The sequence below is a fragment of the Sciurus vulgaris genome (assembly GCF_902686455.1).
Source record: "Sciurus vulgaris genome assembly, chromosome: 6".
NCBI lineage: Eukaryota > Metazoa > Chordata > Mammalia > Rodentia > Sciuridae > Sciurus > Sciurus vulgaris.
In genome coordinates, this window is record NC_136466.1 from 166,533,290 (window position 1) to 166,549,800 (window position 16,511).

Consider the following 16,511-nt stretch of genomic DNA (forward strand, 5'->3'; position numbering starts at 1 on the left):
AAATTGGAAAAGAAGAACTCAAACTATCCCTGTTCGCTGATGACATGATTATATATTCAGAGGAACCTGAAAATTCCACCAGAAAACTTTTAGAACTCATAAGTGAATTCAGTAAGTAGCAGGTTACAAGATCAATGCTCATAAATCCAATGCATTTTTATACATAAGTGATGAATCTTCAGAAAGAGAAGTTAGGAAAACTACCCCATTCACAATAGCATCAAAAAAAATAAAATACTTGGGAATCAATCTCACAAAAGAGGTGAAAGACCTCTACAATGAGAACTACAGAACACTAAAGAAAGAAATTAAAGAAAACCTTAGAAGATGGAAAGATCTCCCATGTTCTTGGATAGGCAGAATTAATATTGTCAAAATGGCCATACTACCAAAAGTGCTATACAGATTCAATGCAATTCCAATTAAAATCCCAATAACATACCTTACAGAAATAGAGCAAGCAATTATGAAATTTATCTGGAAGAATAAGAAACCCAGAATAGCTAAAGCAATCCTCAGTAGAAAGAGTGAAGTAGGGGTATCGCAATACCAGATCTTCAACTCTATTACAAAGCAATAGTAACAAAAATGGCATGGTATAGGTACCAAAATAGACAGGTAGATCAATGGTACAGAATAGAGGACATGGACACAAACCCAAATAAATACAATTTTCTCATACTAGACAAAGGGGCCAAATATATGCAATGGAGAAAAGATAGCGTCTTCAACAAATGGTGCTGGGAAAACTGGAAAACCATATGCAACAGAATGAAATTAAACCCCTATCTCTCACCCTGCACAAAACTCAACTCAAAATGGATCAAGGACCTCGGAATCAGACCAGAGACCCTGCATCTTATAGAAGAAAAAGTAGGTCCAAATCTTCACCTTGATGATTTAGGATCAGACTTCCTTAACAGGACTCCCATAGCACAAGAAATAAAAGCAAGAATAAATAACTGGGATAGATTCAAACTAAAAAGCTTTCTCTCAGCAAAGGAAACTATCAGTACTGTGAAGAGAGAGCCTACAGAGTGGGAGAAAATCTTTGCCACTCATACTTCAGATAGAGCACTAATTTCCAGAATCTATAAAGAACTCAAAAAACTCTACACCAAGAATACAAATAATCCAATCAACAAATGGGCTAAGGAAATGAACAGACACTTCACAGAAGAAGATGTACAAGCAATCAACAGATATATGAAAAAATGCTCAACATCTCTAGTAATAAGAGAAATGCAAATCAAAACCACCCTAAGATTCCATCTCGCCCCAATTAGAATGGTGATTATCAAGAACACAAGCAACGATAGGTGTTGGCGAGGATGTGGGGAAAAAGGTACACTCATACAGTGCTGGTGGGGTTGCAACTTAGTGCAGCCACTCAGGAAAGCAATATGGAGATTCCTCAGAAAGCTTGGAATGGAACCACCATTTGACCTGGCTATCCCACTCCTTGGCCTATACCCAAAGGACTTAGAATCATCATACTACAGAGATACAGCCACATCAATGTTCATTGCTGCTCAATTCACCATAGCCAGATTGTGGAACCAACCTAGATGTCCTTCAATTGATGAATGGATAAAGAAACTGTGGCATATATATACAATGGAATATTACTGCGCCACGAAGAATGATAAAATTATGGCATTTGCAGGCAAATGGATGTAATTGGAGAATATCATGCTAAGTGAGATAAGCCAATCTCAAAAAACTGAAGGACAATGATCTCGCTGATAAACGGGTGAGGACATATAATGGGGGGTGGGAGCGGTTAGCGTTAGGGTTAGGGTTAGGTTTAGGGTTAGAGTTAAGGAGGGTGGCAAGAACGGAGGAAGGACGGACTATATAGAGGGAATAGAGGGGTGGGAGGGGTGGGGGAAGGGAAAAATAACAGAATGAATCAAACAACATTACCCTATGTAAATGTATGATTACACAAATGGTATGCCTTGACTCCTTGTATAAACAGAGAAACAACATGTATCCCATTTGTTTACAATAAAAATAGATTAATTATTTAATTAATAAAATAAAATATTGATGACTCTTTTTAAAGCAAGAAAAAGAGAACAAAGCAAGGATTTGTCTGTTCCAAGTTAAAAAAAACAAAAGGAAAGAAAAGATGCTGTCGCGACTTTCTAGTAGGCGTCTTCTGTTGAGCACGTTTTCCCACCTCTCTGGGAACACACAGCCCCTGGAGGGAGAGGCGCAGCACTGCAGGCTGTGGGGTGAGCTGAACAGCTTCAGCATGGGCTTTGTCTGCACACGTCCCCAAGGCTCAACCTTGAAAGCCTGGGCCCCAGCCTATGTGCTAAGGGGAGCTGATGGCGTCCCTAAGAGGTGGGCTGTGGGAAGTCTTCCGGTCGCACCGGAGCATGCTCTCCAAAGGGACCCCAGGTCCCTGGGCCTCCTCTTTCTCTCCTTCACTTCCTGGCTGCCGTGAGGTGAGCCTCTGGCAGCACCACGCTCTCAGCCTTGCGTATTCCTCACCAGAGGCTCCAAAGCAGTGGGGCCAGTGAACTAGCCTGCTTCTCTTTAAGTTGATTATCTCAAGCATTTTGACTGATCAATAAAGAACATAACACCCATTTCCAAAAACCCATTGCATTCGTTTCATTTTCTTACTGCTAACAACATTCAGGATTCCCCTACGTGCTCAGATGCACACTGAACTATGTCTGTCTTTCTCATTTTATTCACTATGATCAGTGCGTTTTGATTTGGCTGCTTCTGTGCAACATCTTTTTCATACATTTTGGCCCTGTGGATATTCTTTGCAAAGTATCTGTGCACGTCTTTGCCAGCTTTCTACTACTACAGCTTGTGCCTTTTTTCTTTGATTTGTAATAATATATCACATTCTATACAATAATAATGGTTATAATATATCAGTCATGTATTGCATTGATCTACTTCCTGTGTCTGGTTTGCATACACCTCTAAATGATGCCTTTTAATGATGACAAGTTTATAATTTTACTGTAGTCTAACTTATTGAATTTATTCTATATGATTCGTGTGTGTGTGTGTGTGTTCTCTTTAAGATATTATCTACTTTAATGTCATGGAGATATTCTGTTTTCTTCTAAAAGTTTTATTGTTTTACCTTCACTATTTAATGCTACAACATATCTAAAATTGATTTCTGGATATAATTTCAACTCTATGATCAACATGTTTTATATCCATACAAACTGCCAATTTTCTTACACCTATTTTTTTTCACAATATATCTCCTTTTTTCAAGACAAGGTTGTATCACAAATCACAGGACCTCATACAAATGGGTTATTTCTGGGTTCTCTCTTCTGTCTCATTGGTCTACTGAGCTCACATATTACAGCTGCATGATAAAGTATCATATATGATAGTTTAAGGTCTCTATTTTTGCCGTTCTTCTAGTCCTGCCCTGAATTGTTTTTACAGGACAATCTGGTTGGCATGTGGACAACAGAATTTGATGTTAAAAGGCCCAGGGAATGATCAAAGATAAGGAGTAGAAGCAAGACGCTACCTGAGTCAGTTCTACAGCAGTCAGCTCCCCAGGCACACCAAGTTGAAAGTCACACGTGTACCAAACTACCTTCACAAGAGCCAAGGGAGCCAGGTGAGGGACCACGGCACCTGGATTAGTATAATAAGAGAAAACACATTGAAAAAAAAAAAAAAAAAAAAAAAAAAAAAAAGACTTGCCCATATTACCATGCCCCCAACTTCAAGCAGCACAGAGAGTGAGGTTTCCTGTTGGGGGAGGGAAAAAATTAAGTCTAAGCTTAACACTTGAAATGTGTAACAGGCCTGCCATAGTGGAACCCAGTGCAGACAGTCCTACGACCCTGCCCTGCTGGCAGCACCCATGGACTAAGTTTCTGGAATTACATTAGCCAGGAACCCAACGACTGCCTTCACCACCTGCACCACCTGCCTTCACCACCGGCACCTTGAGCACAAAGGGAAGGAAGCAAGTCTCCACCTACTGGAGAGCAGGACAGGAGAGCTGGCGAGGGCTTTGCCTTGGAGCTCAGTGCCAGCCCTACCATGGCGAGACCCAACACTAGGCAGAGGTCAAGCGTTCTATAACAGGCCAGGGTTTGCAGATGGGACCTCACCTCTAGATCTTCCATAACACCAGTAAAATACGCTGTGGTTCAGTGTCCACTGCCCAGCTGTGGAGTAGACCTCAGTGCATCCCTGAAAACTGCAGAACCTGGTAGCTGTGAGACCAGGCACAACTCAGCTGAGTGTGAAACTTAGTGCTTAAGGGACTGTGTCCTCCAACACTATCCCAACCTCAGGGAGCAGAGCATGGAGTATGACTGCATTCACCGGGGTAAGATAGGATAATAAGCACAGACTTTTGCCTTGAAACTCAATACCAGGCTGGTAACTGGAGGCAGGTGGGGTGTGACGAGGAAGTGGTTCATTGGTGGGTGTGGCTGTGTGGTATATATTTTGTATCCGGAGAGTAGAGTCTCTCTCTGCTTCCTGCTCATCATATTAGCTACTTCCTTCTGCCACACTCTTCTGCCATGATGCCTCGTCTCAAGTCCCAGGAATGGAGCCGGCCTTCTATGGACTAAGACCTCTGAAACCATGAGCCCTCAAATAAACTTTTCCTCCTTTAAAATTGTTCTGGTAAGATCCTTTAGTCACAGCAGTGAAAAAGCTGACTAAAACCGTCTAGGATCCTGGGGCTGGTCCCTGATGACTCTGCCCAGTCGGGCAGAATCCCACTGTACCTGATCCCTGAGGCCAGTGACTGTGAAGGAGGTGTGAATCTACCTGGCCCCACGAGACTCATGGAGACAGACTAGCTTCTCTCAGCACTCCACAAATACGTGCTGAACAGCAGACCAACTATAGATTTGGCACAAACCTAGGCTTGGATAACCCACTAGTGCTGAAGCAGTGACAGCACACTCACGATGGAATTGTGGCAAACCTGGACTTAGGGCGCCATCTAGAGCTGAAATGACAGAAGTGACTCTAGGCTCCAAGAAAATAGCCTGTTGACCATTTCTTGAAAGACACAAAAAAGGCTGATTACAAACACCGGGATTAATATCCAATCCTTCAATGCATAGAGAACTTTGCACACCAAGAATCATAAAGAACTTTCAGGGGAAATGGGGAGAACAATACAATTTATATTGACTAGAAAACAAATGAAAAAACAGGAATAAATCTAACCAGAGTCAAAAGACCAGTGCACCCTGTGTTCATAGATTGGAAGAATGACTGGTGTTAAAATGTCCATACTGCCAAAGCAATCTACATATTTGGTTCAATTCCTATCAAAATACCAATGCCAATAACATTTTTCTCATAACTATAAAAGAGAAAACATTCTGAATATTGCATGAATCCATAAAAATACCAAATAGCCAAAGCAATCATAAGCAAAAAGAACAAAGCAGGAAACATTATACTACCTGACTTCCAAATCTACTACAAAGCAGTAGAAATCCCAACAGCATGGCTTTGGCCTAAGAACAGGCACCTAGTCCAACAGAACAGAACCAGGAGCCTATAACAAAGCCCATGCATCTACATCCAACTGATACTCTATAATGGAGCTAAGAATATGCACCGGGAAAAGGACATTCTTTGATTGGTGCTAGGAAAACGGAATATCCACAAGTAGAAAAATTCCTATGTAAGTGTATGAACATACCACAGAGACTCTCCCCATTATGTACATTCACAAGACACTAACTTTAAAAAACTCCAAGTAAAACGCAGAAAGATCAGTAAGGAAAGAGAACAGGGAGCGGGAGGAGATGAGGTAAAGGGAAGGACTGGGGACTGAATTATAGCAAATTATATTCCATGCTTTTATAATTATGTCAAAATGAATAAATCCTAATGTTATGTATAACTAAAAAAAAAAAAAAAAAAAAAAAACCAACAAAATAAAAGAATGAAACTAGGTCCCTATCTCTCACCAGTCAAAATATCAACTCAAAATGAATTAAAACCCTGAAACTATGAAGCAACTAGGAAAAAAAATACAGGAAATGCTTCAGGACACTGGAATGGAAAAGGACTTTCTTGGACAAGACCCCAACAGCACAGGAAACAAGAGGTAAATAAGATTACAGCAAACTAAAAGCTTCCACACCGAAAAGGAATCATCAGAGGGGAGATACAGTCAAAAATGGAAGAAAACACTTGGCAGCTATGCATGCTGTAAGAGGTGGATAATATCCGCAGCATATAAGGAACCCGACTCAACAGCAGAACAGTAATGAAAAATGGGCACTGTGATTAGACATTTCTCAAAACAGACATCTAAATGACCAACAGGCACACGAAAAATGCTCAACATCACTAGGCGTCAGAGAAGTGCAAACCAAGCCCCAGAGATGGTCTCCCTCCAGGAAGACTGGGTTGTTCAAGGTCGGGAAGGGCTGAGGCAGGGTGGAGGCTGGAGGCTGGCTTCGACCGGTGCTTCTGGATGCTCCTGCTAGAATATCACAGTGAACCCCATGGATAAGCACAATTATCACCTCACAAAGGAAAGAAATGACAAAGGCTCTTATAAAAGAGGCAAAAGGTAAGTGGTGGGGTGGATGTGGAGAACGGGAAACCTGGCATGTGCGGAGGCTCCGCCAGGAGGTAGGAGTGCAGCCAGCACCTGGCCCGTCATTCCCGACTGAGAATTAATCCCCCGGGCGTGACGTTCCTAGGTCAGGAGACGCCTGGCTCGGGTGTGAATGGCAGCACCGTTCTCGATAGGGAAATCGAGGCGACCTAAGTGTCCCTCAGCCGGCGCATGGATGGAAAACGTGGTGCATATCCACGACGGAACACTCTTCAGACAGAAAAAGGAACCGGGTCCTCCCACGGGTGGTAACAGGGGTGGGACTGGAGATCGTTATTCTAAGTGAAGTAAGGCAGGTGCAGTAGGTACCACCTGACCACACCTGATCCCACAGAAGTTGAGAGTAGACTGGCGATTGAAGAAGCTGTAGAGAGACGGGGCAAGGTTGCCCATGGGCTCAGAGTTACAGAGGAGGAAGAGGTCCTGCCGTGCTATTGCCCAGTAGGGTGATCATAGTAGCCACTGTCTACTGTATATTTCAAAAAACTGTAAGAAATGACTTTGAATGATCGTATCATAAACAAATGGTAAATGCTTGAAGAGATAGATATGATTACTCTGATTTGAACTTTACGTAATGTTTATTAAAACATCCCACGGTGCCCTGCAAATATGCTATACAATTTTTATGTTTTTATTCTATATGCCTGTTAATAGCAAATTGAAATGATAATAGAGAGGAGTAGCAATGAGGAGCATTTGTAGAAATGATGGCGTGGACCCAGTGAGCCAGGGAAACGTTGGGAAGTAGTAAGATAATGGACATTCTTTGGAAGAGAAACAACGGGGTTCGCAGGTGGACTGGATGTGGACAAGAATTATCCCACAGATTTGGGACCACATGAAGGAAAGATAGAGGTTTCATTTATTAAGATGTAGAAGAGAAGAGGTTTCAAGGAGGAGGTCAAAAATACCATGAACTGCTTAACGCTGCGACAGACAGTGAGTGTAAAGGAGCATCTGTAAGTTGGACACTCAGGGCACCAAGAGTCAGGGAGGAAGCGGGTGCCACAGACTGGAGAAGCCCATCAAGCAGTGAGCTGGGCTAGACCAGAGAGCAGCCAGGAGCCAGGAGCCTGAGCCCTTTCTTCCGTCTCTGAACACCCAGCATGTTCTTCAGTCTTCTCTCCTCCACTCCCAGACCATCTGCACTGACAGAGGTCCAGTCATGTTTCCTATAAAGGGCCAGACAGTAAGTAGCATGGACTCCCAGGTCCCCGTGGTCTCTGTTGCGTAGTCATTTGTTTTTTACAACACTTCAACAATGCAAAGACCACTTGTAGGTCTCTATCCATACCAAACCAGGTCTGGGCTGGATTTGGTCCACTGGCCAAGTTCTGGTCTAAACCATCATCAGCACTCACTGGGTGTTAGTAACGCTCTTCATATTTACATTCTTGTTCAATGTCTGCTCCAGACAGAAACCAGAATAATGTTGCTGCTTTCACTCAGGATCAGAGGAAGGCACTGAAGTGACTGTACGCCACACTGGAATAAGATGAGGCATTTCAGTGTGGCCTGCCGGGTGGTGCACGGTACAGCTGCGGTTCCAGAGGCAGCTTAGCACATCTGTTCCTATGTGCATCACAGTGGCAGAGCTCAGCAGATGGGACAACCACATGACCCGCAAGACCTAGAACACTCACTGTCTGGAGATCAGCAGGAAGTTTGCCAACCCTGATCTAAAATGTTGACATTGTTCTTGAGCAGGCTTTGGCATGTGCTGATGCAGCCACAGAGTCCTTCCTTTCAACATTTCCCAGGCATCTGTGCCACACTCTGAGTGGACCTTAACATGGACAATTGTCTTTGGTGAAGAGCAGTGTATCAATATTCAATCATCAGTTACAACAAATGCACCAACTCACTGGCAGATGGTAACAGAAGTAAAAGGTGGGCTGGAAGTACACGGGATGAGTCTGTCCTCTCTTTTAACCTAGAGCTGCTCAAAAAAGAATATTCCATTAATTTAAAAACAGTCTCTAATGCACTCTCACAAAAGTAGTAAGTATTAAATATGAAAAATAAGTGATAAAATAAATCCCAGTAGAGCACTAATCATAGGAAACAGCTCACCTGTTCTGGGGGAAACAGACCCGGGTGGACCTTTCAAAGGTTCCAGGGATGCATTTCTACCCAGAGGGCCCGTCTTGGGCTCTCCACATACAGCAGGGGTTGGCGAACTGTGACCCAAGGCCCATGCACCCTACTGCCTGCTGAGCTAAGAATTGTTAAATATTTTAATGGCCTTTAAAAAGTCTAAAGATGGTGGACTGAGACAGACATCATGGCCCTATGTGTATGATTACACAAATGGTGTGAATCTACATCATGCACAACCATGGAAACAAAAAGATGTACCCCATTTGTGTACAGTGAATCAAAATGCAGTCTGTAAAAATTTAAAAACTTAAAAATTTACTCAATAAATAATGGATTAGGGAAAAAATCTAAAGAAGAGAAATATTTTGTGACACATGAAAATTTTGTGAATTTCTGAAGTCAGTGTCCACAAATACAGTATTTTTTCCATTGCAATGTTTAGCAGCACATTACAGTTGTTCACAGTGGTGGGATTGTTGTGGCCTATTCCTCCTCGCACACAGTACAGCAGTAGGATTGGACCAGTGTCACTTCCTGGCACTGCCCCCACCTTGGCCCTACTCCCTGGTCCCTTTCCTCTACTCATCTTCCTTTGATTTCTTGGGATCCCTCCTCCACCTTCCTTTTTCTTTTTCCTGACTTCCACATATGAGAGAAAACATAACCCTTAACCTTCTGAGTTTGGCTTATACAAATATAGTTTTACAGAAACACAATTAAGTGCCCATATACATGTTCAATTTGCCTCTTACCCATCAAAACTAAAATACTTACTATTTGGCCTTTTCAGAAAAATTTTGCTGGTCTTAATTTAGAGGGTCCACTGAATTATAAAAAGCAAAACTTGTAAAGCAGCACGTAGACATCTCTCTCACTCAGGGTCCCACGTTTCTGGTTGATCTGGCAAGACCCGAATTCGGAACACTTGTTTACATTATTGCCATCAGTCAGGTCCTGGGCTAAGACTTTCCTGCAGACGTTGTTTAAAGTCTTGAACGAAAGGATCTTTGTCTGAATTCCATGGAGATTTGAGGCTTATACTGCTAACAGGGCTGGAAATGAACAGGCTTTGAATCAAGATATGGATTCACACAACAGCAGCACTGGGTTAAAGAAAAGGCAGATTAGTAAACTTGCGGAATCCCCCCTCCTCTGTAGTGTAGACACACACAAGACACCCCCCCCCCCTCAGGTAAGTGTATACTTCCTCTCTTTGGATGCAAATGTGTGGTCTGCAAATAGTCATGAACTCTCAAGGAACTGCAATTTGCATCTAGTACCTAAAGAGCAGTTTGCAAAGATAAAAACTTCAAATACTCTAATATTCTTCAATTTGTATAGTTCATTATACCCTTAAATGAGGTGAGTCTAAGTAACATGCTTGAAACATGATGTTGATTCTTTATAATGGAAACCAAACTTGGAAAATATTTCTTCAGTACAGCAGGTAGGTGTACATATTAATTCGTATAAAATTGTACTTACCTTAATAGAAATGTGCCCAGAGAGTCATGCACAATTATTGGGGACAGGCAGTTAGTATAGAAATAGGGAATCAGGTCAAATTAAGGAAATGGAGGCCATGAAAGCCATCTGCCTCTGGAAGTTGGAGACTGCCCCTGGGAGAAAGGAATGTCAAGGACCTGCAGACCCATTGATAACCCAATTTACCTGTGCTTGTCAGGGGCTGCAGGCAAGCTGCTGCTAATTAATGCCCCCTGGGCCCTCACCAGGCTGAATCACTTTGGTCCTCCCCCTGCCCATCTCATCTGCAAAACCGGGCCTAGTCAAGTAGGCAGGAAGGAGAGATAAGCGGGGAGAGAACTGGAGAACAAGAGACCTTCACCTATAAAAGATGTAGGTTGGGCTCACTTCTTGGGATTCTAGACCATCAGCCATGGCCCCCTTCTTCCTCCTGGGAGAAGTATGTAATATTACTACTTTTAAATAAAACATGCTTAATATGCCTGCCTTAGCGTGCTTCTCTAGTGTTCAAACTTCAGCATTAGAGGGAGCAGAACTCGTCACCGGTAAATGGCGGTATCATTATTTCATTGCAACACATCACAGAAAAAAAAGAAGCATCTTAGATGACCTTACACAAGGGATTAATTTTTAGAGATTTTGTACATGTATACCATGAAAGCTGTTACTAAGCAGGTAAAAGGCCTGTCTGTGATCTACTTAAGTGCAAACACACACTATTAAAGAGAATGGCAGGTGGGTCTGAGGATCCCAGAATGTGGCTCACAATACCCCATAACCTTTTCTTTGTTATTTAGGCTATTTGCCTACCAGGAAACATATTTTTTTACTTATATTTCAGTTCTGGAAAGAAGAGGCTTATGTGAGCTTAGATCTATCAGTTCATAAATTTGAAATACTGGGTTAGAATTAGAAAGACATCTTGTACTAAAAATGGCCCATTTTCTCCCTGGACTGTTCCATAGTCTAATTTTCTGCCTGCATTTTACTTCTGAATTGCATGAAAGATTTGTGGAATACCATTAGCTATGGTTGAAGAATTACCTTCATGCTCAACTCTTGGTCTTTGCCACTTCTAACTTTTGAAAATATTCACTAAAACTCCTCTAGCTGTTTTCAGGCCAAAGACAACTTTTATTGGAAAAGCTTAGAGAAGAAATTTCCCTTAGCTCCTTTTAGCTACATATACATAGATCGAAGATTTTTTTTAATACATTGAAAGAAAAAAGGATAGCATTCACATATATTTTTATTTATGGGCAAACCTGAAAGGGTCTGATTAAACACCCCTTAACTCGGCATGGTTGCTACAAGCCAAGTAAAATAAAAGTGACTAAAACACTACTGTATTTGAAAAGTCAATGCAACCACCAGTGAGTGTCTTTTCATATGCAAATGAGATTCTCTAGTGTTTGTTTTTAATGATGGCAGCAGGTCAATATGGCATTTCTCACACTTTATAATCTCTCTCTCTCTCTCTCTCTCTCTCTCTCTCTCTCTCTCTCTCTCTCTCTCTCTCTCTCTCCCCCCACACACACACACTCTTTCCCTCCTTCCCTCCCTCCATTTTGGTCTTGGATATGTAATGCACACAGAAGGCACAAGATTCCAATGAAATTTAAGGAGAAATGGTGAAAATCAATCTCTTCTCCCACTCCTTCCCCAGGTAACCTCCTGGGAATCATATGACAGGGACAAGACACACAGCTGATGTGGCACTTCAGACGCTTTCTGTACATGGACAAGCAAGTGCACGGCACTGGAGACTTCCTCTCCCCAGGGGGACGTGTCCGTGTTCTGCAGGGCAGTTTCAGGGGCTCAGAAGGCTTTGCCCGTGTCAGTTAGGAGAGGAACCTTCGTGTGTAAGCCTGCGTGTGCTACCTTGGCCCCTTATCATCTCAGCCTTCAGCTTCTACCAGACACCACCACCACCATGAGTCCTCAGGGAAGTGCTGGCTGGAGCTTTCACTGTAACGACCTGCTCACTCTGGGGGCAAAGGTGGCTGTGGCACAGAGACTTGCATAGACCTTGTCCTCAAAGCTTAGTACCTATAAAATCTGGGTAAGTGGTCCTCTGCCGGTGAGGAGCAACCATCTCGAGATCTTCACTTACCCTGATCCTGGGCATCTATCTTCTGGACTCCAGCAAGAAAGCCAGAAGATGCACCCCAATACACAAGGGCCTGAAGGGTCACTAGGTAACAGATGAAGCCAGCAGAGAAAGATTTGCACTATCAACAAAATAGGGAAGCACTTGATATTTCCCATCCTTCACTCCCCAGAAACCCCAATGAGAAGAATTTGACTCTGCAGAGGCAAGGGGAGGAGATGTCCCAGAACTGTGCGTGCCCCTCCCGCCCCACCAGAGCTGGAGCTGGAGGGAGAAGGAATGAAGAGAAGCCCACACCCCGCCCACGTAGGTCCCTGAGCCACCGGTCTGGCCATCCACAAAAGAGCCACACTTCGGGCTGGCATAAGACTGGGATTTTAAACTGAGTGGCTAGTTAAAGAGTGGAAATGGTTGGGATGACATTAAAGGAACTGCTACTCAATAGTGAAGACAGGTTTGTGACAGCGTGGCAGCAGCCACTGAGAAACACACGCCGTATCATGAGCATCCTCCACCAAGTTCATTCTGCTTCCACGACCCATGACTTAACGGGTTACAGACAGGCAGACAGGCAGACATCTGATCTATTATTCTTATCAAGTGCCTTATATCTTTTCTCATCTTACTCATTGTTTTGATTAGAGAGTATTGTTCCAATTGTATACCAAGACATACTGCTTTAGTCTGCAATTGTACTGCTCCAGCCACAGGCTGCTCCACACTTCGCTCTCACATACACACACACCTAAGCGACCCAGGTGCCACGTCAAAGGGAACCCTGCTGAGAAGTCTGGAGTTGCCACTTGCACGGGCTGGGATGTGATTATGGCGGTAGAGACACACGATCACACATGCCTGTCAGGCTGGTTTCTAGCAGAATGTGGGGTAGAAAGTGCCGGCAGGGTACCAAGAGACCTAGGAAGGCAACAGGCATGGGAATGAAGAAGGGGGAAGTGACGGGAGCTATTAGCAGAGCAGCACTGGAGCAGCCGGGGCACGGGGACAGAGCAGGCTGAGCAGAGGTCGGTGCTCCGTACTGGGCAGACTCTGCAGATGGATGATGAGATGGCGACTTGGCCAAGAGGACGGAGCTATAGTTTTCTGTCTGGCAGTGTTTCTGGGGCCCACCAGCTACCTGGGGAGACCCAGTATTTGGACAGAGTAGAGAACAGGGGAGGGACCAGGCTGGGACGCTTGGGCAGGGGCCCTGCACTGTCAGAAGGACGAGGTGAGTCAGGGGAGCAACCAGGAGGGAGAGTGAGGAACTGCAAGCCTGCTGCAGTGTGGGAGCTGCTTTTCTCTCCGCCTCGTCAGGCCGTGTTATTGTCTATTCCAAGTTCACAACCGGATGTGTGTGAAGCATAGGATGAAGGATTCCAGGTTGCCAGCTGTTCTTCAAAGTTGTCATTGCTACTACTGTTGTTTCCAGAAGGGCTCTAAGTAAATGCAGGCTAGTCCGTGAGCCTTGAGAACAAGGCGCACATGAGCTTTCAGAAGAGGAACACTGAATAAAAAGAATCTACTTCCTCGATCCATCAAAAAGTAAATGGGAAAATGTGCAAAATCTCTAGCAATTAGGCCAGAGCAATCCTTAGCAAGAAAATTGAAGTAGGAGCATCCCAACACCAGACCCCAAACTACACTGCAGAGCTATAGTAATAAAAACAGCAAGGTATTGGCACCAAAACAGATACCTTGGCCAGTGGTACAGAATAGAAGACACAGAGACAAACCCACATAAACACAGTTATCTCACCCTAGACAAAGGCACCAAAATCATTCACTGGAGAAAAGATAGCCTCTTCAACAAAAGATGCTGGGAAAAATGGAAAGCCACATCTAACAAAATGAAATTAAACCCCTGTCTCTCACCCTGCAGGAAAATCAAATCAAAGTCCAGCAAAGACATTGGCACTAAAACAAAAACCCTGAAACTACTAGAAGAAAAAGTAGGTCCAAATCTTCACCATGTTGGCCTAGGATCTGACTTCCTTAACAAGACTCCTAAAGCACAAGAAGTTAAACCAAGATCAACAAATGGAATGAACTCAAACTAAAAAGTTTCTTCTCAGCAAAAGAAACAATCAATAATGTGAAGAGAGAGCCTACATATTAGGAGAAAGTCTTTACCACATTCACCTCAGATAAAGCATTAATCTCTAGGATATATAAATAACTCAAAAAACTTAACACCAAAAAAACAAATAACCCAATCAATAAATGGACTAAGGAACTGAACAGACACTTCACAGAAGAAGATATAAAATCAACAAATATATGAAAAAATATTCAACATCTCTAGCAATTAGAGAAGTGCAAATCAAAACTATTCTAAGACTTCATGTCACTCCAATCAGAATGCCAATTATCAAGAATACAAGCAACAATAAATGTTGGCAAGGATGTGGGAGAAAAGGTACACTCAACATATGTTGCTGGGGGCAATGCAAAAGGGTGCAGCCACTCTGGAAAGCAGTATGGAGATTCCTCAGAAAACTTGAAATGGAACCACCATTTGACCCATTTATTCCACTCCTTGATTTATAACCAAAGGACTTAAAATCAGCATACTGTGGTGATGCAGCCACATCAAAATCTACGGCAGCTCAACTCACGATAGCTAAACTATGGAACCAAATGAGGTGTCCTTCAGCAGATGAATGGATAAAGAAAATGTGATATATATATATATATATATATATGTTCAATATCTATCAATATTCTATCATATATATATGATATATATATAATATTCTATCATATATATATGATATATATATGATAGAATATCACTCAACTTTAAAGAAGAATGAAATTATGGCATTAGCTGGTAAATGGATGGAGTTGGAGAATATCATGCTAAGTGAAATAAGCCAAACCAAAAAACCAAAGGCTGAATGTTTTCTCTGATATGTGGATGCTAATTTACAATGCAGGGTTCACTAGGGAAGAATAGAGTTACTTTATATTAGGCAGAGGGGAGTGAAGGAAGGAGAAGAGAGAAACAGACATATTACCTCATGTACATGTATGACTACATGACAGATGTGATCCTACAATACGTACAATCAGAAAAATGAAAAATTACGCTCCATTTATGTATGATCTATCAAAATGCATAAATGCATTCTACATCATGTACAGCTAATTAGAGCAAATTAAAAATATTTTTTAAAGAGTGAGGGGAATGATACTCTTCTTATTTTAATTCATTACAAAATAATATTTGGATAAATGACTTACAAATCTTTGAACAAGTATGGAAGAAAAAAAGCACAACTTATGAAAGTCAAAACTTTAGAAACTTAAAATTGAAGTGCCACATACAACCGACATTAGCATCACCCCTTAGGCTCCCCCAGGCAAGGAGAAGGTAGGAGGAAGGTGTCTCTCACCGGGGCCTCAGGGCAGGCCTGCACCTTTGCATTTCCCATGGAATGGCAACCTTGCCTGCAAGTGCACGTTCCAAGGCACAATTCTCTGAGTTACCTGCATCTGTCTCTTAGCTGGACTTCGCCACAGTACCACGTATACATATGTCAAAGTAACATGTTGTAAATTACTTATGTATACAATTATTATTCACCAATTTTATTATATAAAAGTAAATAGGGGGCTGGGGATATAGCTCAGTTGGTGGAGTAGCTTGCCTCACAAGCGCAGGCCCTGGGTTCAATCCCCAGCACCGCAAAATAAATAAATAAATAAAACATCATTGTGAAAATGTTCTTTGAATTGTTGCCATCGGTCAGAACTTCCAGGAGTTCCAGAATGGAAAAAGAACCCACTGGCCTGGCGCAGAAGGTCCTCCAACAGTTTGTGGCTCATGGTGAAAGCCAGGGTTGTGGTTTGGATGTGAGGTGGCCTCGGAAAACTCAGGTGTGAGACAATGCAAGAAGGTTTAGAGGAAAACGAGTGGGCTGTGAAAGCCTTAACCCAATCAGTGAATCAGTTCCCTGAGAGGGATTCACCGAGTGGTAACTGGAGGCAGGTGGGGTGTGGCTGGAGGAGGTGTGCCTAGAAGTGTGGCATTGGGTATGCATTTTGTATTTGGTGAGTGGAGTATCTTGCTGCCTGACTACCTTGCGAGCTGCCTCCCTCCACCATGCTCTTCCTCCATGATGTGCAGCCTGACCTTGAGCCTGCTGCCTAAGGACTAGGACCTCTGAAACCATGAGCCTGCAAGTAAACTTTTCC